The following is a 22340-nucleotide window of genomic DNA, read 5'->3' on the forward strand; positions in this document are numbered from 1 at the left end:
AAGTGCAAACACCTTTCGCGGAGCAGATTCTTCGGGGGGGGGGGAGTGCTTCCCTTGCCAGATGCACAGAGTCAAAATTCAGTCAGGAAATGATAATAGATTCACACAGAAGGCTGGTGGGGGGGGATTGCTGAAAATAGCCCTCCGTCTGTATTATGTCTGATCTTCTATCCCTTTTAAATGATGCTGCAGGGTTGTGCCTCTTTCTTTCTTTCTTTCTTTCCTTCCTTCTTTCCTTCCTTCTTTCTTTCTTTCCTTCCTTCCATCCTTCTTTCTTTCACTTTTCTTTCTTTTTTCTTTCTTTCTTTATCTCTCCTTTCTTTATCTCTCCCTCCCTCCCTCCCTCCTTTCTTTATTTTTAATAACAACAACAACAAAGTTGGAAGGGAACTAGGAGGTCTTCTATTCCAAGCCCCTGCTTAGGTAGGAAACCCTACACTACTTCAGACTTTTTCTTCCTTTCTTTCATCCCTCTTCCCTTCCTCTCTCCCACGTTCTTCTTCAGATTTTCTTTCTTTCTTTCTTTTTCTTTCCTTTCTCTCTCCTTTCTTTCTCTCTCTCTGTCTCTCCTTCCTTCCTTCCTTTATCTCCTTCCTTCCTTTATCTCCTTTCTTTCTTTATCTTCTTTCCTTCCCTATTCCCTTCCTCTCTCCCACCCACCTTCTTTCTTCTTCAGTCTTCCTTCCTTCTTTCCTTCCTTCCTCTCTCCCTTCCTTCCTCTTTCCTCCCTCTCTCATCCTTCCCTCCCTCCTCCCTCTTTCCTTTCTGCCTTCCCTCCTGTCCCCCAGTGCCTCTCTTCTTCTTCTTCTTCTCCTTCTCCTCCTCCTCCTTTCCTTCTCTTCCTTCTTCTACTTCTACTATTTCTTCTTCTTCTTCATCATCATCATCATCATGATCTTCATCTTCTCCTCCTCCTCCTCTTCTCCTCCTCCTCCTTCTACTACTACTATTTCTTCTTCTTCTCCTCTTCCTCCTTCATTTCATCTTCTCCTCCTCCTCCTCCTCCTCTTCCTCCTTTTCTTCTCCTTCTCTTCCTTCTTCTACTTCTACTAGTATTTCTTCTTCTTTATCATCATCATCATCTTCTCCTCCTCCTTCTACTACTACTATTTCTTCTTCTTCTTCTTCTTTTTTCTTCTTCTTCTTCTTCTTCTTCTTCTTCTTCTTCTTCTTCTTCTTCTTTCTTCCTCTTTCTTCTCCTTTTCCTTTTCTTGGGCCAAAGTTTCCCATCTGGCTCTGGAGATTAAAGGTTAGAGAGCCAAGGGTTTGCTGCTCCAGCCTTCTCCCCGCTTATTTTTACAGTAAGACCTGGGCGTTGTCTGGGCAGAAGGAACCAGAGGAAACCTGGCTTAAGTGTTTATGCAGGCCCATCCTTTCTTCATCCCCCCACCCCAGCCCCCTCCTGCCTTGCCCCAGGCTACACAATGGCAGGAAGCTCAGGGATGGATGTGTTTGCTCCAAGTATCTAATCTCTCCCTCCCTCCTTCCTCAGTTGGCTCCCTTGCCCCCCAAACCCCAAAAAGAGTTGTGCAATCATTTGTCCTGATGTCCCATTTTCTCTCCAACCCCACCCACCCATTTCCAAACACAACCACTTAAAATGGCTGGTTTTCTCCCCTATTCCATTCCCGCCATCATCTCATGCAATTGCAATAGCATTTATACACCGCTTCGTAGTGCTTTGACAGCCCTCTCTAAGCGGTTTACAGAATCAGCCTCTTGCCCCCCAACAATCTGGGTCCTCTTTTGACCCACCTTGGAAGGATGGAAGGCTGAGTCAATCTCCAGTCGGTGGTGAGATTTGAACTGCTGAACTACAGCTAGCAGTTAGCTGAAGGAGCCTGCAGTGCTCCACTCTAACCACTGTGCCACCCCGGCTCTTCAGGAAGGAAGGAAGGAAGGAAGGAAGGAAGGAAGGAAGGAAGGGAGGGAGGGAGGGAGGGAGGGAGGGAAAGAAGGAAGGAAGGAAGGAAGGAAAGAAGGAAGGAAAAAAGGAAAAAAGGAAGGAAGGAGGGAAGGAAGGAAGGAAGGAAAAAAGGAAGGAAGGAAGGAAGGAAAGAAGGAAGGAAGGAAGGAAAGAAGGAAGGGAGGGAGGGAGGGAAAGAAGGAAGGAAGGAAAGAAGGAAGGAAGGAAGGAAGGAAAAAAGGAAGGAAAGAAGGAAGGAAGGAAGGAAAGAAGGAAGGAAGGAAGGAAGGAAGGAAGGAAAGAAGGAAGGAAAGAAGGAAGGAAAGAAGGAAGGAAGGAAAGAAGGAAGGAAGGAATGAAAAAAGGAAGGAAAGAAGGAAAGAAGGAAGGAAAGAAAGAAGGAAGGAAGGAAAGAAGGAAGGATGGAAGGAAGGAAAGAAGGAAGGAAGGAAAGAAGGAAGGAAGGAAGGAAGGAAGGAAGGAAGGAAGGAAAGGAACACTATCTAAAAACCTTTATCATTAAAATAACCACACAACCCAATCATACCATACATAAACCTAATATTCATACACTTGATGAATATATTTTATTCTCCTGTACACTGAGGGCATACACACCGAAGACACTTGGCCTATAAATAATTCTATTCTATGCTATTGTTCTATTATTATTGTAGTGATGGTAGGGAGGATAAAACGTTGGGCTATTGTTCCTTTAATTAAAGGTTTCTTCCTGGTGCACAACTTGGGTTAATTGCTCCCAATTGATTGTGACTGGAGGGATCTTAGAAGTGGGTCCTATTCTTTCTGGCCCCTTCCTTGATTTTCTTAATTGAGTTGTGTTGTTTTCTGTGCTGGAGGATGAATTGCTATTTTTCTTTCTCTTTTTGGAGGGTATCTGTTCATCATTTTGCTAGGAGAAAAAATGCAAAGAATGCAAGAAAAAGAAATTCAAAAAAATAAACAAACAGTAATTCAAGTTTCTGTGCTCCTGGACTGCCTGGTCGGAGAGATTTCAAGGTGCTATTCATCACCAAGTTCCAGTTGTGATTCCATAGGCCACAGGGTAGGGAAGGGGAAGGGGGGGGGGCGAGAAGTGGGTGAAGGGGTTTGTAAGGCACTTTAGTAAATGGGAGTTACCCAGAAATTCTCTCCTGTGGAAAAGGGGAGCAGGGAGTGGAAACATACGCCTCTCCTACACCTGTGGAATGGCTGCCTGCAGTCACTTAATGCATGAAAGGGATTGATTGATTTGTGGCAATAACCAGATGTCAGCTCTCAGTTCCTTGTGTGTCCGATCCACACTTGGGCTTAAAGAATTCTGTTCTAATTCCTGTTTCTATTATTTCTATTTCTATTCTATATTTCTATTTCTATTTCTATTTCCATTTCTATTATTTCTATTTACATTTACATTTCTATTTCTAATTCTATTCTATTCCATTCCACTCTACTCCACTCTATTCCAGTCCAGTCTATTTCTTTTCTATTTTTCTAATTCTATTCAACTTTTCCAATTTTGCTCCGTTCTGTTCTACTCTATTATCTATTTATGCTCTATTTTTTATTCCATTCCATTCCATTCCATTCTGTTCTATTCTACTCCATTCCATTCTATTCTATTCTATTTTATTCTATTCTATTTTTATTTTTATTCTACCTCTAATTCTATTCCAATTCCATTCCGTTCTGTTCTGATGACCACACCGGTGGATCTTGTGCCCAACTTGGTCCTTCAGCTCATCCAGGGCTGCTCCTATCCTCAGCATCACTTCTCCTACCCTCCACCTTGCCACTGGTGGTCTTTCTTCTCCTCCTTCTCCTTCTTCTTCCTCTTCTTCTCTTCTTTTCTTCTTCTTCTTCTTCTTTTAATTCATTTAGATAATGAATTAAAGGGGAGGGATAATATGGCAGGAGCGAGCATCCAGTGGACTGTATTAAAAAAGGCCATCTTAAAAGCCACTGGACTGTATGTAAGACAAATAACTAAAGGTAAAAGGAAGAAGAAACCGCTATGGTTTAGCAATGATGTAAGGGCTATAGTCAATGAAAAAAAGGCTGCCTATAGGAGGTATAAAGAGTCTGGAAGTATAGCTGATAGGGAGGTATATAAAATGAGACAGAAGGAGGCGAAACAGATAATATATGCTGCTAAAGCCTCAAAAGAGGAAGAAATTGCCAAATCTGTAAAGAAGGGGGATAAAACCTTCTTCAGATATATTAATGATAAGAAGAAGAAAAACTGCGGCATCACGAAGCTTAGTACCGGGAATAATACATGCATTAATGGGAATAAGGAGATCGCTGACCATTTCAATAGCTACTTCTGTTCAGTTTTCTCAAAAGACACCTTACAAAATAATACTATAGAGGGATATAGCATTGCTTCCAGCTGTACGGATTCAGCTCCAGTGATCTTAGAAGCCGATGTCTTAGAAGAACTTGAACGATTAAAGATAAATAAGGCAATGGGTCCAGATGGCATCCACCCCAGAGTTCTTAAAGAACTCAGATCTGTCATTGCTACCCCCCTGACTGATTTGTTTAACCAATCCTTGTTAACAGGAGAAGTTCCTGAGGATTGGAGAATGGCCAGTGTTGTGCCTATTCACAAGAAGGGCAGTAGAGAAGAAGCTGGTAACTACAGGCCAGTTAGCTTGACATCAGTTGTAGTTAAAATGATGGAGACTCTACTCAAAAAGAGGATAAATCAGCACCTAAAAAACAATAACTTATTAGACCCAAATCAGCATGGCTTTACTGAAGGCAAATCATGTCAGACTAATCTCATTGATTTCTTTGACTATGTCACAAAGGTGTTGGATGAAGGTGGTGCCGTGGATATTGCCTACCTGGACTTCAGCAAAGCCTTTGATACGGTTCCACATAAAGAGCTGATAGATAAATTAGTGAAGATTGGACTTAATCCCTGGATAGTTCAATGGATTTGCAGCTGGCTGAAGCGTAGACATCAGAGAGTTATTGTTAATGGCGAGTATTCTGAGCAGAGTCAGGTTACAAGCGGTGTGCCACAAGGATCTGTTCTGGGTCCTATTCTTTTTAATATATTTGTGAGTGACATAGGGGAAGGTTTGGTAGGGAAGGTTTGCCTATTTGCCGATGACTCTAAAGTGTGCAATAGGGTTGATATTCCTGGAGGCGTCTGTAATATGGTAAATGATTTAGCTTTACTAGATAAATGGTCTAAGCAATGGAAACTGCAGTTTAATGTTTCCAAATGTAAAATAATGCACTTGGGGAAAAGGAATCCTCAATCTGAGTATTGTATTGGCAGTTCAGTGTTGGCAAATACTTCAAAAGAAAAGGATTTAGGGGTAGTGATTTCTGACAGTCTCAAAATGGGTGAACAGTGCAGTCAGGCGGTAGGGAAAGCAAGTAGGATGCTTGGCTGCATAGCTAGAGGTATAACAAGCAGGAAGAGGGAGATTATGATCCCACTATATAGAATGATGGTGAGACCACATTTGGAATACTGTGTTCAGTTCTGGAGACCTCACCTACAAAAAGATATTGACAAAATTGAACGGGTCCAAAGACGGGCTACAAGAATGGTGGAAGGTCTTAAGCATAAAACGTATCAGGAAAGACTTCATGGACTCCATCTGTATAGTCTGGAGGACAGAAGGAAAAGGGGGGACATGATCGAAACATTTAAATATATTAAAGGGTTAAATAAGGTCCAGGAGGGAAGTGTTTTTAATAGGAAAGTGAACACAAGAACAAGGGGACACAATCTGAAGTTAGTTGGGGGAAAGATCAAAAGCAACATGAGAAAATATTATTTTACTGAAAGAGTAGTAGATCCTTGGAACAAACTTCCAGCAGATGTGGTAGATAAATCCACAGTAACTGAATGTAAACATGCCTGGGATAAACATATATCCATCCTAAGATAAAATACAGAAAATAGTATAAGGGCAGACTAGATGGACCATGAGGTCTTTTTCTGCCGTCAGACTTCTATGTTTCTATGTTTCTATGTTTCTTCTCCTCCTCCTCCTCTTCTTCTTCTTCTTCCTCTTCTTCTTCTCCTCTTTCCTCCTCCTCCTCTTTCCTTCCACCTTTCTCAACATGAAATTTGACGGCCGTGGTTTGGCCTATGAACAACCCTCTCCCACCTCCTTTCATTCCACCCACAGGCTGGGAAAGGGCATCACCGGACCAATAAATCAACATTTTCCTGCAGACGTGATTATCGGAGGAATTTCTATATTCCCAGGATGGGTCCTTTTTTTAATGCCTGGCTTCGTCGCATCTGCCAACATGCTGCTAAAAAAACCCTCCCTTTCTCACAAGCCAAATTCAGAAATGGAGGGGGGGGGGAAACACCCTGGGAAGCTCCTGGAATACCATTCCCAGCCCAAATTTGAAAGTTATTTTTGGGTTGCGGTGGGTGGGGAGGGAAGGCTCTACAGGTGGTCCTCTACTTATAACCACTATTGGTAGGCAGTGATAGCAGTCTTCCAGTATCTCAGGGGTTGCCAGAAAGAAGAGGGAGTCAAACTATTCTCCAAAGCACCTGAGGGTAGAACAAGAAGCAATGGGTGGAAACTCTTCTCTTTTCTCTTCTCTTCTTTTCTCCCTTATTCTCCTCTCTTCTCCCATCCCATCCCATCCCATCCAGCATCTCTCTTCTCTTCTCTTCTTCCTTATTCTCTTCTCTTCTTTTCTCTTCTCTTCTTCCTTATTCTCTTCTTTTCTCCCTTATTCTCTTCTCTTCTCCCATCCAGCATCTCTCTTCTCTTCTCCTTATTCTCTTCTCTTCTTCCTTATTCTCTTCTCTTCTTCCTTATTCTCTTCTCTTCTTCCTTGTTTTCTTCTCTTCTTCCTTATTCTCTTCTCTTCTTCCTTATTCTCTTCTCTTCTTCCTTATTCTCTTCTCTTCTTCCTTGTTTTCTTCTCTTCTTCCTTCTTCTCTTCTTTTCTTTTCTCTTCTCTTCTTCCTTATTCTCTTCTCTTCTTCCTTGTTTTCTTCTCTTCTTCCTTATTCTCTTCTCTTCTTCCTTATTCTCTTCTTTTCTCCCTTATTCTCTTCTCTTCTCTTCTTCCTTATTCTCTTCTCTTCTTCCTTATTCTCTTCTCTTCTTCCTTATTCTCTTCTCTTCTTCCTTATTCTCTTCTCTTCCCTTCTTCCTTATTCCCTTCTCTTATTTATTATTTATTTATTTATTATTTGGATTTGTATGCCGCCCCTCTCCGAAGACTCGGGGCGGCTCACAACAAGTGAAACAAATCATAAATAATCCAGTTGATTAAAATATTTAAATATTTAAGAAAAAACCCCATATACTAACAGACACACACACAAGCATACCATGTATAAATTAAACGTGCCCAGGGGGAGATGTTTAATTTCCCCATGCCTGACGGCAAAGGTGGGTTTTGAGGAGTTTACGGAAGGCAGGAAGAGTAGGGGCAGTTATTCTTCCTTATTCTCTTCTCTTCTTCTTTATTCTTTTCTCTTCTTCCTTATTTTCTTCTCTTCTTCCTTATTCTCTTCTCTTCTTCCTTATTCTCTTCTCTTCTTCCTTATTTTCTTCTCTTCTTCCTTATTTTCTTCTCTTCTTCCTTATTCTCTTCTCTTCTTCCTTATTTTCTTCTCTTCTTCCTTATTTTCTTCTCTTCTTCCTTATTCTCTTCTCTTCTTCCTTATTCTCTTCTCTTCTTCCTTATTCTCTTCTCTTCTTCCTTATTTTCTTCTCTTCTTCCTTATTCTCTTCTCTTCTTCCTTATTTTCTTCTCTTCTTCCTTATTCTCTTCTCTTCTTCCTTATTTTCTTCTCTTCTTCCTTATTCTCTTCTCTTCTTCCTTATTCTCTTGTCTTCTTCCTTATTTTCTTCTCTTCTTCCTTATTTCTTCTCTTCTTCCTTATTCTCTTCTCTTCTTCATTATTCTCTTCTCTTCCCTTCTTCCTTATTCTCTTCCCTTCTTCCTTATTCTCTTCTTTTCTCCCTTATTCTCTTCTCTTTTCCCATCCCATCCAACGTCTCCCTTCCCTTCCTTTCCCTTCCCTCCTCTCCTCTTCTCTCCTCTTCTCATGGACCAACCAACCCTTTCTTCTTTCCCCCATCATCTCCCTCCATCTTGAAGGCCTGGGTGGGCCAGGGCTGAGTGGCCAAGCTATTGTTCCTGGGGAAGGGATGTTTTGCAAAGCGAAGAGGCCTCTCTGGTGGAGCTCAGCCAGGGTCACCAGGGAGCCAAGGGCAAGGAGGTCATCCTTCCCTGGGCCAGCAGGAATAAACAGGAACCAGCCTTTCCTCTGACCGTCTTCCAGGCGATGGAGGTTTTTGGGAGAAGAAAGAAAGAGGAGGCACGGAGAGGAAGGCCTTACAATTAGTCAACTCTCTGTGGAGAGCGAAGAAGGAAGCTGGGAATATAAACCAGCATCAGGCAGCATTTGCTGGGATGAGAACAGGTTTCTCTCTCTTTCTCTCTCTCTCTCTCTCTCTCTGTATACATACAGAGAGAGAGAGAGAGAAGAGAATAGTAGAGCTGGAAGGGACCTTGGAGGTCTTCTAGTCCAGCCTCCTGCTTAGGCAGGAAACCCTACAGATGGTTATCCAACATCTGCTTAAAAACTTAAAAACCGGAGCATTCACAACGTCTGGAGGCAAGCTGTTCCACTGATCAATTGTTCTAACTGTCAGGAAATCTCTCCTTATTTCTAAGTTGCTTCTCTCTTTGTATAGTTTCCACCCATTACTTCTTGCTGAACCCTCAGGTTTCTGCAACCGTTCTTCATATGTTTTAGTCTCCAGTCCCCTAATCATACAGTATATATATATATACACACATCCATATATATAGGTTAGGTATGTATGTATGTGGGTAGGTAGGTAGGAAAAGAAGAAAGAAAGAAAGAAAAATAGATAGGTAGATAGATAGATAGATAGATAGATAGATAGATAGATAGATAGATAGATAGATAGATAGATTAGGTAGAAAGATAGAAAGTAGGTAGGTGGGTGTTCTGTCTGGGTCACTCCGGAAGCCAATACCAACCCAAAAAGAGAAGCTAGACACACCAGTAAAAGGCAAAGGCAGTTTATAAAATTCAAGAAAAACACAGGTAACAGAAAATGTCCTTACAAACAGGAAAACGCTGTATCTTCAGATATATCCATGAAGGCAAAAGTCCATGCTGCAATACAGGATTCTTGCTGCCAAGACGAGGCTGTAGATAGCAGACCTACACCTCCCATGGGTCTTCCAAACTGCTGGGCCACAAGCCAGGAACAGAGACGTCAAGAACAAAGCAGGACACCGTAACTCCAACTGATAACACTCCACGTGGCTTCAAGGGCTTGCCTGCCTTTTAAACCCTGCTAAGGAGGACCACACCCAAGCCCAGCTGTTCCTAATTCAGTGCTGATAATACTTCTTTAATTGCTCCTTTCTTTGATCTGAAGGTCTCTGTCCCAAGTCAATGACGGCTTGTGCTTCATCCCCTAATGACTCCAAGCTACTGGCTGGGGAGAGCCCCCCCCCCAGGACTCTCATGCTGTTCTCCTTCATCCCATTCCTGACTTTCCCCTCCCCCGTCTGACTGCTCAGCCCCCTCCTCTTCGCTGTCCTCCTCCTCCGGGCATGGAGCCAGCAGAGACACAGCTGGTCCCTGAGCAGCCTCAGGCTGAACCACAACAGGTGGGTAGATAGGTAGATAGACAAGTAAGTAAGTAGGTAGGTAGGTAGGTCTCGTCTTCCTGGTAAAGTTGTTGAGAAACCAGGTTTCCATCTTGTTCAGGGACCTTCTTGGTAGGACATGGGAGAAAGGAGAAGGGCTCATTCAACCCACCTGTTCTCTAAGGGCTTCGTATTTACCCATCTGTTCTGCGAAAGTAAGAAAAAAACAGCAGCGAAGACCCTTCTGTAATGCATTTCTCGAGACACCCTAAAAATAAAACCCGAGAAACATCCCACGCAACTTCAGGCTTGTGTTTAAAAAGCTTTGCTAGAGAATTTGAGTAGATTTTAGCCGATCAGGAAATTTTAAATGTATAGAAGGATAGATATTGAAATATTAGCTCACGAATCCTACAGATTATTGTTTTTATATCCGGATCGCTTCCAAAATCTGAGAAAGGAAGATAGGACTGTTTAAATAGAAAACGTAACATACGATGCTCCTTAAAAGTGTTATAACCAAGAAGGAAATGTTATATATTCTTATTTTTAGGCACGGATGCTGCGTTTTTTATGATTTTATGTATGTTTTATTGTAGGGAGGAGGGGTGGCATACAAATCTGTTCTGTCGGGCTCTCTGGTAGACTCCTCCCAAAAATTCACAGGTACAAATTTCAGACACACACACGTTTGAAAATTCAAAACAATGTTCTTTATACTGAAAATTCCCTTAAACCAAGCCCTCTTTTGGTATAGCAAAGAGCCCTCGTCTCCAAACAAACTGGTAATTTGTACAAGTCCCTTATCAGTTCTGTGATACTTAGCTTGCAGCTGTGAGGCAATTCACAGTCCTCCTTCTTTCACAAAGTGAAACACACTTGGCTCTGGTTTAGTTTCAAAGCAGAGAAAAATCAGCACACAAAAGGTCAAAGTCAGTAAAGCAGTCACGAAACACAACGATCAGATAATCCTCCACAATGGCCAAACCCACAGGCTGCTCTTTATAGCAGCCTCACTAATGACCACAGCCCCACCCAACCACAGGTGGCCTCATTTTCTTTGATAATAATCTCTCAGTTGTTGCTGCCTATGCATCGCTCTCCGCATGCGTGGCTGTATCATTAACTCTTGTTCTGAATCCAAGGAGGAGCTAGAGAATTGATCTCCTTCTGAGCTGTCTGCCCCACTCTCCTCCTCCCTGTCACTCATGTCTTCTTGGTCAGAGGAGCCTTCATCAGCAGATTCCACCGGGGGGGGGGGCAAAACAGGCCTGCAGCATGTGGATGTCTCCCCCACATTCACAGTCCTTGGGGCAGGAGCTGGGCCAGAGCTAACCACAACACAAATTCAATCTAAATTAAATTAAATTAAATTAAATTAAATTAAATTAAATTAAATTAAATTAAATTAAATTAAATTAAATTAAATTAAATTAAATTAAATTAAATTAAATTAAATTAAATTAAATTAAATTAAATTAAATTAAATTAAATAAGTTAAGTTAAGTTAAGTTAAGTTAAGTTAAGTTAAGTTAAATTAAATTAAATTAAATTAAATTAAATTAAATTAAATTAAATTAAATTAAATTAAATTAAATTAAATTAAATTAAATTAAATTAAATTAAATTAAATTAAATTAAATTAAATTAAATTAAATTAAATTATTAAATTAAAAAAATTATACCCCTCCCACTAAAAAAAACCCTGGCAAAATCACTTCTTTCCACTCAAAAAGTCCTCCGATAAGATTCACACAATACAGTACAGTGGTACCTCGAGATACGAGTTTAATTCGTTCCGGACCTGGGCTCTTAAGTCGAGCAGCTCTTATCTTGAATGACTTTTCCCCATAGGAATTAATGTAAATAATTTTAATTGGTTCCAGCCCTCAAAAAACTCACAAAGTTAGTCTAAATTATGCAGAAAGACATGTTTTTAATGAAGAAATGTACATGTACATATAAATGAATAATGAAGTTTCTTTCACTTAACTTGTAAACTTTCTTAAACTTTTAAATTTACATATGTTCAACTTCTCTGCCACCCAATCCTGTAGGACAGAGGTCCCCAACCCTTTTTGCACCAGGGACCGGCTTTAAGCGATCAAGAGAGGAATGGGTGAATGAATGGACGGAGGGTGGGAAGGAAGGAAGGAAAGAGGGAAGGGACAGAAACAGAGGAAGGAAGCAAGGAAACTTATGAAAGGGGAGAGTAAGAGAGGAATGAGTGAAGGGAGGGAGGGAGGGAAGAAGGTGGGAAGGAGAAAGAAAAGAAGAAATAGAGGAAGGGAAGGTAAAAGAGAGAAAGAAAAAGAGCAAGAAAGAAAGAAAGAAAGAAAGAAAGAAAGAAAGAAAGGGGGAAGGGACAGGAACAGAGGAAGGAAGCAAGGAAACTTATGAAAGGGGAGAGTAAGAGAGGAATGAGTGAAGGGAGGGAGGGAGGGAAGAAGGTGGGAAGGAGAAAGAAAAGAAGAAATAGAGGAAGGGAAGGTAAAAGAGAGAAAGAAAAAGAGCAAGAAAGAAAGAGAGAAAGAAAGAAAGAAAGGGGGAAGGGACAGGAACAGAGGAAGGAAGCAAGGAAACTTATGAAAGGGGAGAGTAAGAGAGGAATGAGTGAAGGGAGGGAGGGAGGGAAGAAGGTGGGAAGGAGAAAGAAAAGAAGAAATAGAGGAAGGGAAGGTAAAAGAGAGAAAGAAAAAGAGCAAGAAAGAAAGCTGCAAGCACCCCCCGAGCCCCCCAGGCCGGCTGCAACCTTTTAAAACACGCGCGCCGCTTCGCAGCTGTCTCCTGAAGCCGAACGCGGAAGTTAGCGTTTGGCTTCAGGAGACAGCTCCTTGGCGCTTGTATCTCGAATTTGGGCTTGTAAGTAGAACAAAAATATCTCTCCCCTCCCAGCTCTTATCTCGAGTTGCTCTTAAGTAGAGCAGCTCTTATGTCGGGGTTCCACTGTACCTACTTTTGGGGTGCAATGCAATCTTTCCCTTCCTAGGAAATTGGGTGGGTGGGTGGATTGGGGGGGGGAAAGCCACCACAAGGTTTATTTTGGGGAAAGACTAGATGTCTTGCGAATAGAGAAATCCCATCGATCAAAAATGTGTCCCCCTCCCTTCCCAGTGTGTTTACTTTGCAGGAGAGTTCCTGAAACAAGCCAAACGCTCATTAAAAGATCCTGCCAGATACATTTGCAAGCCCCCCCAACGCCGCTGCCGAGATATAAAACTGACAAGCCTTGAGACGGAACAGGCCACAGGTTCCCAAATTGGTTCCAACTTCCAGTAAGGCCCTGAAGGGTGGAGCGACTTATTTCGAATACACAAATTGGGGGTGATGATTTGCAGAACTCTTCACTCCTGTGGGTCTCCAACATCTTTCTCCCAGAAGTCAAATTGCTTGGAGACAGGCAGTCATGTTAAGCCATGAGAAATGGAATAGAATGGAATGGAAGTAGAGCAGAGGAAAAGAGAAAAGAGAGAATAGAATAGAATGGAATGGAATGGAATGGAATGAAATGGGAGTAGAGTAGAGCAGTCTGCATTGGTTGCCGATCAATATCCGGTCACAATTCAAAGTGTTGGTTATGACCTAAAATGCCCTTCATGGCATCGGACCAGAATATCTCCGGGACCGCCTTCTGCCGCACAAATCCCAGCGACCAGTTAGGTCCCACAGAGTTGGCCTTCTCTGGGTCCCTTCAACTAAACAATGTCGTTTGGCAGGACCCAGGGGAAGAACCTTCTCTGTGGCAGCCCTGACCCTCTGGAACCAGCTCCACCCAGAGATCAGAACTGCCCCCACCCTCCTTGCCTTTCGTAAAGTTCTTAAGACCCATCTCTGCCGTCAGGCATGGGGGAACTGAGACATCTCCCCTGGGCCTATACAGTTTATACATGGAATGTTTGTGTGTATGTTTGCTTTTAATAATGGGGTTTTTAGTGTTTTTTAAATTATTAGATTTGTTCTTACATTGTCTTTGTTATTGTTGTGAGCCGCCCTGAGTCTACAGAGAGGGGCGGCATACAAATCTAATAAATAATAATAATAATAATAATAATAATAATAATAATAATAATAATAATAATAGAGAGAATAGAATAGAGTAGGGTAGAGTAGAGTAGAGTAGCATAGAGTACAGTAGAAGAGTAGAGTAGAATAGAATAGAATAGAAGTATATAGCAGAGTAGAGTAGAGTAGAAGAGTAGAGTAGGGTAGGGTAGGGCAGGGCAGGGTAGGGTAGAGTAGAATAGAAATATATAGCAGAGTAGAGTAGAGTAGAAGAGTAGAGTAGAGAGTAGAGTAGAGTAGGGTAGGGTAGAGTACAATAGAGTAGAAGTATATAGCAGAGTAGAATAAAGTAGAGTAGAAGAGTAGAGTAGAGAGTAGAGTAGAGTAGAGTAGGGTAGGATAGGGTAGAGTAGAGTAGAGTAGAGTAGAGTAGAATAGAATAGAAGTATATAGCAGAGTAGAGTAGAGTAGAAGAGTAGAGTAGGGTAGGGTAGGGCAGGGCAGGGTAGGGTCGAGTAGGGTAGAGTAGGGTAGAGTAGAATAGAAGTATATAGCAGAGTAGAGTAGAGTAGAGAGTAGAGTAGAGTAGAGTAGGGTAGGGTAGAGTAGAATAGAATAGAAGTTTATAGCAGAGTAGAGTAGACTAGAGTAGAAGAGTAGAGTAGAGAGTAGAGTAGAGTAGAGTAGGGTAGGGTAGGGTAGAGTAGAGTAGAGTAGAGTAGAATAGAATAGAATAGAAGTATATAGCAGAGTAGAGTAGAGTAGAAGAGTAGAGTAGGGTAGGGTAGGGCAGGGCAGGGTAGGGTCGAGTAGGGTAGAGTAGGGTAGAGTAGAATAGAAGTATATAGCAGAGTAGAGTAGAGTAGAGAGTAGAGTAGAGTAGAGTAGGGTAGGGTAGAGTAGAATAGAATAGAAGTTTATAGCAGAGTAGAGTAGACTAGAGTAGAAGAGTAGAGTAGAGAGTAGAGTAGAGTAGAGTAGGGTAGGGTAGGGTAGAGTAGAGTAGAGTAGAGTAGAATAGAATAGAATAGAAGTATATAGCAGAGTAGAGTAGAAGAGTAGAGTAGAGAGTAGAGTAGAGTAGGGTAGGGTAGAGTAGAGTAGAATAGAAGTATATAGCAGAGTAGAGTAGAGTAGAGTAAAGTAGAAGAGTAGAGTAGAGAAGAGAAGAGAAACTGGACGTTTTGAAGAAGAGATTGGATAATCATTTGTCAGAAGTGCTGTAGAGTTTTAAAGAAATGATTGCATAGCCGCTTGTCTGGAATGGCATAGGGTCCCATGACTGAGCAGGGGGTTGGACTAGAAGACCTCTAAGCTCCCTTTCGACTCTGCTATTCTATTCCCTGTTGTCCTGAATCTCCTTTTCCACGGACAGCCTCCACTCAAGACACCCAAACCAAGCAAGTGGTTTTCATCAAGTTGAGTATCCCAAAACCATCTTGGGGTTTGGGGGGGGGGGAGAGAGGGATGCCAGGCTTGAAATCAGAGCCCCCAAACCCAGAGAGGAAAGCCACAAGACGATGCGTGGTGTGTTGTGTGCGACTGTTTTGCAGAGCCAACGAGCAAGGCAACCACAATCTTCAAAGGAGACCCTTTCAATCTTGCCGTTTACTTTCCCTTCCTGAAAGGAAAAGCCAGATTCGCTCCCAACCCCACCACACCTCCCGCCGTCCTTCCTGTTTACAATCTGAGATGGAGGCTGTCGAGGTCTTTCCTTGCTGCTTCAGGTTTGCGGAGTTTGGGGGCTCATCCTGGGCCTAGAAAGTTTAGAACTAAGACGCCTTAAACAAGAGCTAAGTATTGCCCACGAGATCATATGCTGCAACGTCCTGCCTGTCGGCGACTACTTCAGCTTCAACCACAACAACACAAGAGCACACAACAGATTTAAACTTAATATTAACCGCTCCAAACTTGACTGTAAAAAATATGACGTCAGTAACCGAGTTGTCGAAGCGTGGAACTCATTATTTATTTTACTTATTTATTTATTTATTATTTGGATTTGTATGCCGCCCCTCTCCGAAGACTCGGGGCGGCTCACAACAAGTGAAACAATCATGATAATCCAATTAATTAAAATATTTAAAGATTTAAGAAAAAACCCCATATGCTAACAGACACACACACAAGCATACCATGTATAAATTAAACGTGCCTAGGGGAGATGTTTAATTTCCCCATGCCTGACGGCAAAGGTGGGTCTTAAGGAGTTTACAGAAGGCAGGAAGAGTAGGGGCAGTTCTAATCTCCGGGGGGAGTTGGTTCCAGAGAGCCGGTGCCGCAACAGAGAAGGCTCTTCCCCTGGGGCCCGCCAACCGAGATTGTTTAGTTGACGGGACCCGGAGAAGGCCCACTCTGTGGGACCTAATCGGTCGCTGGGATTCGTGCGGCAGGAGGCGGTCTCGGAGATATTCTGGTCCGATGCCATGAAGGGCTTTAAAGGTCATAACCAACACTTTGAATTGTGACCGGAAATTGATCGGCAGCCAATGCAGACTGCGGAGTGATGGTGAAACATGGGCATATTTGGGAAAGCCCATGATTGCTCTCGCAGCTGCGTTCTGCACGATCTGAAGTTTCCGAACACTTTTCAAAGGTAGCCCCATGTAGAGAGCATTACAGTAGTCGAACCTCGAGGTGATGAGGGCATGAGTGACTGTGAGCAATGAGTCCCGGTCCAGATAGGGCCGCAACTGGTGCACCAGGCGAACCTGGGCAAACGCCCCCCTCGCCACAGCTGAGAGATGGTTTTCTAATGTGAGCTGTGGATTGAGGAGGACGCCAAAGTTGCGGACCCTCTCTGAGGGGGTCAATAATTCCCCCCCCCAGGGTGATGGACGGACAGATGGGATTGTCCTTGGGAGGCAGAACCCACAGCCACTCCGTCTTATCCGGGTTGAGTTTGAGTCTGTTGACACCCATCCAGGCCCCAACAGCCTCCAGGCACCGGCACATCACCTCCACCGCTTCGTTGACTGGGCATGGGGTGGAGATGTAAAGCTGGGTATCGTCGGCATATTGATGATACCTCACCCCATGTCCTTGGATGATCTCACCCAGCGGTTTCATGTAGATGTTAAATAGCAAGGGGGAGAGGACCGACCCCTGAGGCACCCCACAAGGGAGAGACCTCGGAGCCGACCTCTGACCCCCCACTAACACCGACTGCGACCGGCCAGAGAGGTAGGAGGAGAACCACTGGAGAACAGTGCCTCCCACCCCCAGCCCCTCCAACCGGTGCAGAAGGATACCATGGTCGATGGTATCGAAAGCCGCTGAGAGATCGAGGAGCACCAGGACAGAGGATAAACCCCTGTCCCGGGCCCGCCAGAGATCATCCATCAACGCGACCAAAGCGGTTTCCTGAAACCCGACTGTCGGGGACCTAGATAATCGGCTTCTTCCCAGGACCGCTGGAGATGGAGTGCCACTACCTTCTCGACAACCTTCCCCATAAAGGGAAGGTTGGAGACTGGACGATAGTTATTAAGTACGGCTGGGTCCAGGGAAGGCTTTTTGAGGAGGGGGCGCACGAGCGCTTCTTTATAGAGTGTTGGAAAGACTCCCCTCCCCAAGGAAGCGTTGGTAATCTCCTGGGCCCAGCTCCGTGTCACCTCCCTGCTGACCGAGACCAACCAGGAGGGACACGGATCCAGTAGACAGGTAGCGGAACTCACAGCTCCAATGGCCTTGTCCACTTCATCATTACCGGACTCCATAGTGTCATCCCCAAACCCCCAACACTTTACGCTTAGATATATCTACGGTTGACCTCTCCAGATTCCTAAGAGGTCAGTAAGGGATATACATAAGTGCACTAGAGTGCCTTCTGTCCCCTGTCCTATTGCTCTCCTATATCACCTATGCCTTTCTTCTATTCCTATATCTCTTCTTCTACTATTTCATTGATATGTTCTATTACTATATCTTCTTTTCTATTCTTTCTTAGATATATTTTACTATGAGTATCTCCTCTATAACCTTCATCATGTATTTTACTATGTGTATATAGATATATATCCACTAAAACCCTCACTGTGTATTGGACGAAATAAATAAATAAATAAATCAATAAATAATAAAAATAAACAAACAAATAAATAAATAATAAGTAAGTAAGTAAGTAAGTAAGTAAGTAAGTAAGTAAGTAAGTAAGTAAGTAAGTAAGTAAGTAAGTAAGTAAATAAATGATCCCCTAACTGAGATGCTCTGAAATCACGTTCCCATGCCGTGTTCCCATCAGGCTGCCCTTTCTCAGGCACTGCCACCCCGCTCAATGCTATCTTATCAATCGGAGTAGAGTTGGAAGAGACCCCGGAGGTCTTCTAGTCCAACCCCCTGCTTAGGACGGAAACCCTACACCACTACAGACAGATTATTATCCAACCTCTTCTTTCAAACTTCCAGTGTTGGAGCATTTACAATTTCTGGAAGCAAGCTGTTCCACTGGTTACTTTGTTTTAACCGTCAGGAAATTACCCCTTAATTCTAGATAGCTTCCCCCCTTGTTTAGTTTCCACCCATTGCTTCTTGTTCTACCCTCAGGTGCTTAGGAGAATAGCTTGACTCCCTCTTCTTTGTGGCAGCCCCTGAGATATTGGAAGGCTGCTATCCTGTCTCCCCTGGTCCTTCTTTTCATTAAACGAGCCATGCCCAGTTCCATTGTATGTTTTAGCCTCCAGTCCCCTAATCATTTTTGTAGATAGATAGATAGATAGATAGATAGATAGATAGATAGATAGATAGATAGATGGATAGATAGATGTTAGATAGATAGATAGATAGATAGATAGGTAGGTAGGTAGGTAGGTAGGTAGAGAGAGATTAGATAGATATAGATAGATAGGTAGGGAGGGAGGGAGGGAGGGAGAGATTAGATAGATAGATAGATAGATAGATAGATAGATAGATGGATAGATGATAGGTAGGTAGGTAGAGAGAGAGAGAGAGAGAGATTAAATAGATAGATAGATAGATAGATAGATAGATAGATAGATGATAGGTAGGTAGATAGATAGGTAGGTAGGGAGAGAGAGAGATTAGATAGATAGATAGATAGATAGATAGATAGATAGGTGCAGGTAAGTATGTAGGTAGAGAGATAGAAGGCAGGTAGGTACGTAGGAAGGAAGGAAGGAAGGAAAGAAAGAAAGAAAGAAAGAAAGAAAGCAGGTAGGTACCAACCCACTCTGGCCAAAAGCAATCCCATCCCCCTTTCCCCCCATCTTCTGCAGGATTCCTCCTTTGGGGTTGGGGGCCTCATCTCTCTCCCTTCGGGGGAGGAAAGGAAATTAAGGCCTAGGACTTGCAGCTTCCACCTGAGTTAAGTGTTAATTAAAATCCCATCAGCTTCCTGAATAGGAGCAGGAACCTGCCTATCCTGGGGGTGTTTTTGTAGAAATTAGAAGCTTGTGGGGTGGTGGTAGTTATTTCCCCCCCTTCTTTTAATGCCCATTGGGGAAAACGCCAGCACTAAACTCATCACACCTGGTTTACAGAGGGAGATTACTATCAGGTCTTCTCATTGTTACCTGCGGCAGGTATAAGAATGGTTTCCCTGGAGGGAAGGACTCGTTTTTTGGGGAAGTCCAGGGAGGTCAGGGGAAGACAAATCCGAGCTTGTCCTAGTGATCTGTGGGGTGGAAGGAGCATTGAAATGATTTGAAACTGCCTCCTGCCCCCATTGACCTAGCCTAGAGTGACCCTTCTCGACCTCCACAAGTTTAATTTAATGGTTTTTACAGGCAGTGGGGAGTTTTGGAAATGAAGGACTGGGCGCAAGGGATGTAAATCTTTTTTTAAAAAATATGTGGATTCTGTATTTATATCTTGCAGCAATTAAAGAGTCCTGGCGAAACCTGGGTCCAGCTTTGGTCTGCAGAGGTTCACACGCTCCAGCCCAGGAGCCTCGACATCCCGTGGGAATGACCAAGAAATGGCCCTGGCATCCTGAAGTGTGTGTGAAGGGGGAGGAGGGGAGGGTCCCTTGTTTCCCCTTTTTCTCACAACAGGGATGTGCAACTGTTTTTCCAGGCCAGGAGTTAACGCTCATCTTATCGCCTGGCATCGCACAAGTCTCCAATGCGCCTCGGCCTTTGAGAATAGCAATGTGAAGGGCAAAATAAATTCAAAGGGCTCATTTATCTTCTGCGGGTAGGTGAAGGAGGAGGAGGAAGAGAAGGAGATGAAGAGAAAGAGGAGGAGGAGAAAGAGGGAGAGGAGGAGGAGAAGAGGAAAGGAAGAGAAAGAGGAGAGGAAAAGAGAGGAAGAGGAGGAGGAGAAGAAAGGAGAGGAGGAGGGGGAGAGGAAAACAGAGGAGAGAGAGAGGGAGAGAAAGAGGATAGGAGGAGGAAGAGGAGGAGAAAGAGAAAGAGAGGAAGAGAAAGAGGAGGAGAGGAAGAGGAGGAGGTGAGGAAAAAAGAGAAAGAGGATAGGAGGAGGAAGAGGAGAAAGAGAAGGAGAGGAAGAGGAGGAGAGGAAGAGGAGGAGGTGAGGAAAAAAAGAGAAAGAGGATAGGAGGAGGAAGAGGAGAAAGAGAAGGAGAGGAGGAGGAGGAGGAGAGGAAAAGAGAGAAAGAGGATAGGAGGAGGAAGAGGAGGAGGAGAAGAAGCAGAGGAAGGAGAGAGGAGAGGAAGAGCTAGGATCCCCACGATCACATGATCAAAATCCAGGTGCCTGGCAATGGGCTCATATCTATGACCCTTGCTCTGTCCCAAACTCACAAAATCCTCTTTGTAGTAGGGGCATGCATAAATATAGGGGCGTGCATATGCGCACCAGTGTGCCTTCCGTCCCCTGTCCAATTGTCTCTCCTTTATCTCCTTTATCTTTTCTTCCTTTCATATATCTTCTCCTCTATTTTTATATCTTTTCTTCTATTCTTTTCTTTATTTATTTTATTACATATCTATTCTCTTCAATGTGTATTACGTATTGGACAAAATAAATAAATAAATAAAATAAAATAAATAGCATCTCTGGATATCTGTACTCAGAGATTACTCTGCACACTCCTTAACACTTAACACACCAGACTCACCTTGTAACAGCTCTTACCTTCTCCAAACCTCTGTACTTCTCACCTAGATTTGGGGACTTTTCACCCTTTGTGCCCCCCACCCAAGGCTGGAAGCCAAAACAAGACCGTCCTCGTCTCACACCCTCCGCCACCCCCTTCCCCACGGACCCAGAGAGCCAAAATATCTCTGTTGCCATTTCAGTCACCGGCCCCTTATCGCCTTTAGGGAATGCAATTTGGCAGGCCTTGGAAAAACACGGTGGAAGGGAAAGAAAAACAGAGGCCGGGAGGGTCCGAGGGGGCAGCAAGGACCCTCTTTGCCCCCCCCCACCTCCAGTAGATGGGAAGAGACCAACTGCAAAGTTGAAGCTCTCTCAGGTAGAGAAGGCATTTATTTATTTTGTCCAATACACAATGAGGGTTTTAGTGGGTATATATATATATACACACACATAGTAAAATACATGACGAAGGTTATAGAGGAGATACTCATAGTAAAATATATCTAAGAAAGAATAGAAAAGAAGATATAGGAATAGAACATATCAATGAAAGAATAGGAGAGATATAGGAATAGAAGAAAGGTATAGGAGATATAAGAGAGCAATAGGACAGGGGACAGAAGGCACTCTAGTGCACTTGTACTCGCCCCTTACTGACCTCTTCTGGTATTGGGAATGTAGGCACCGTTTTGCACCAGGGAGAAGCAGTTTTGGTGTGTTCTTCTCCTTCAAAGAACATAAGAACCAAAGAACCTAAGAGGAGCCCTGCTGAATCGGGCCAAAGCCCATCGAGTCCAGCATTCTGGGTCACACAGTGGCCCACCAATTGTCCGTGAGGATCTTGAGCAGAAAGAGAAGGCAAGACCCTCCCTTTCCCCTGACCCCAAACAAATGGTACTAAAGGGAATCCTGCCTGCCTCAACCAACATAGAGGCGGCACTTGGACATCCGTTTCAATAACCATCTATATGCTTAGCATCCATGAATCTGTCTAATCCTGCCTTTAAGCTATCCAGGCTGACAGCTGTCAAGACCTCTTCTGGAAGTGCATTCCACAAACCAAGGACCCTCTGAGTGAAGAAATATTCCCCTTGATTTGTCCTCACTTTCTTACCTGTGAGCTTTAGGGAGGGCCCCCTTGTCCTAGTATTGTGTGATAGAGAAAATAATTTTTCTCTATCCACCTTTTCTATCTCATGCACGATTTTATACACTTTGATCAAGTCCCCCCTTCAACGCCGTCTTTCAAAGCTCTTGTGTGCTTCAATGGTTTTTTTTATTTCAGCCCAGGGTGAAAAATTAGAGTAGAGTAGAATGGAGAATAGAATAGAATTTAAAAATAATGGAATGGAATGGAGTGGAACGGAATGGTTGAAGCTGAAGTAGTCGTTGGCAGGTAGGGTGTTGTAGCAGATAATTTTGCGTACTACCAAAGGCGGCGTAGTTGTCCGTTGTCCAAGGCTAAAATGTCAACCCTGGAGGAATAAGGTATTGTGTAGCGAGCGGAGGAGTGTGGGATTCCTCTTGTGACATATCTCTAAATTGGCTCAGTTGTATTAATGTCCAATATTATTGGGAAATATTATTTTACTGAAAGAGTAGTAGATCCTTGGAACAAATTTCCAGCAGACGTGGTTGATAAACCCACAGCAACTGAATTTAAACATGCCTGGGATAAACATATATCCATTGTAAGATAAAATACAGGAAATAGTATAAGGGCAGACTAGATGGACCATGAGGACTTTTTCTGCCGTCAGTCTTC

The sequence above is a fragment of the Erythrolamprus reginae genome, chromosome 10, assembly GCF_031021105.1.
Source record: "Erythrolamprus reginae isolate rEryReg1 chromosome 10, rEryReg1.hap1, whole genome shotgun sequence".
NCBI lineage: Eukaryota > Metazoa > Chordata > Lepidosauria > Squamata > Dipsadidae > Erythrolamprus > Erythrolamprus reginae.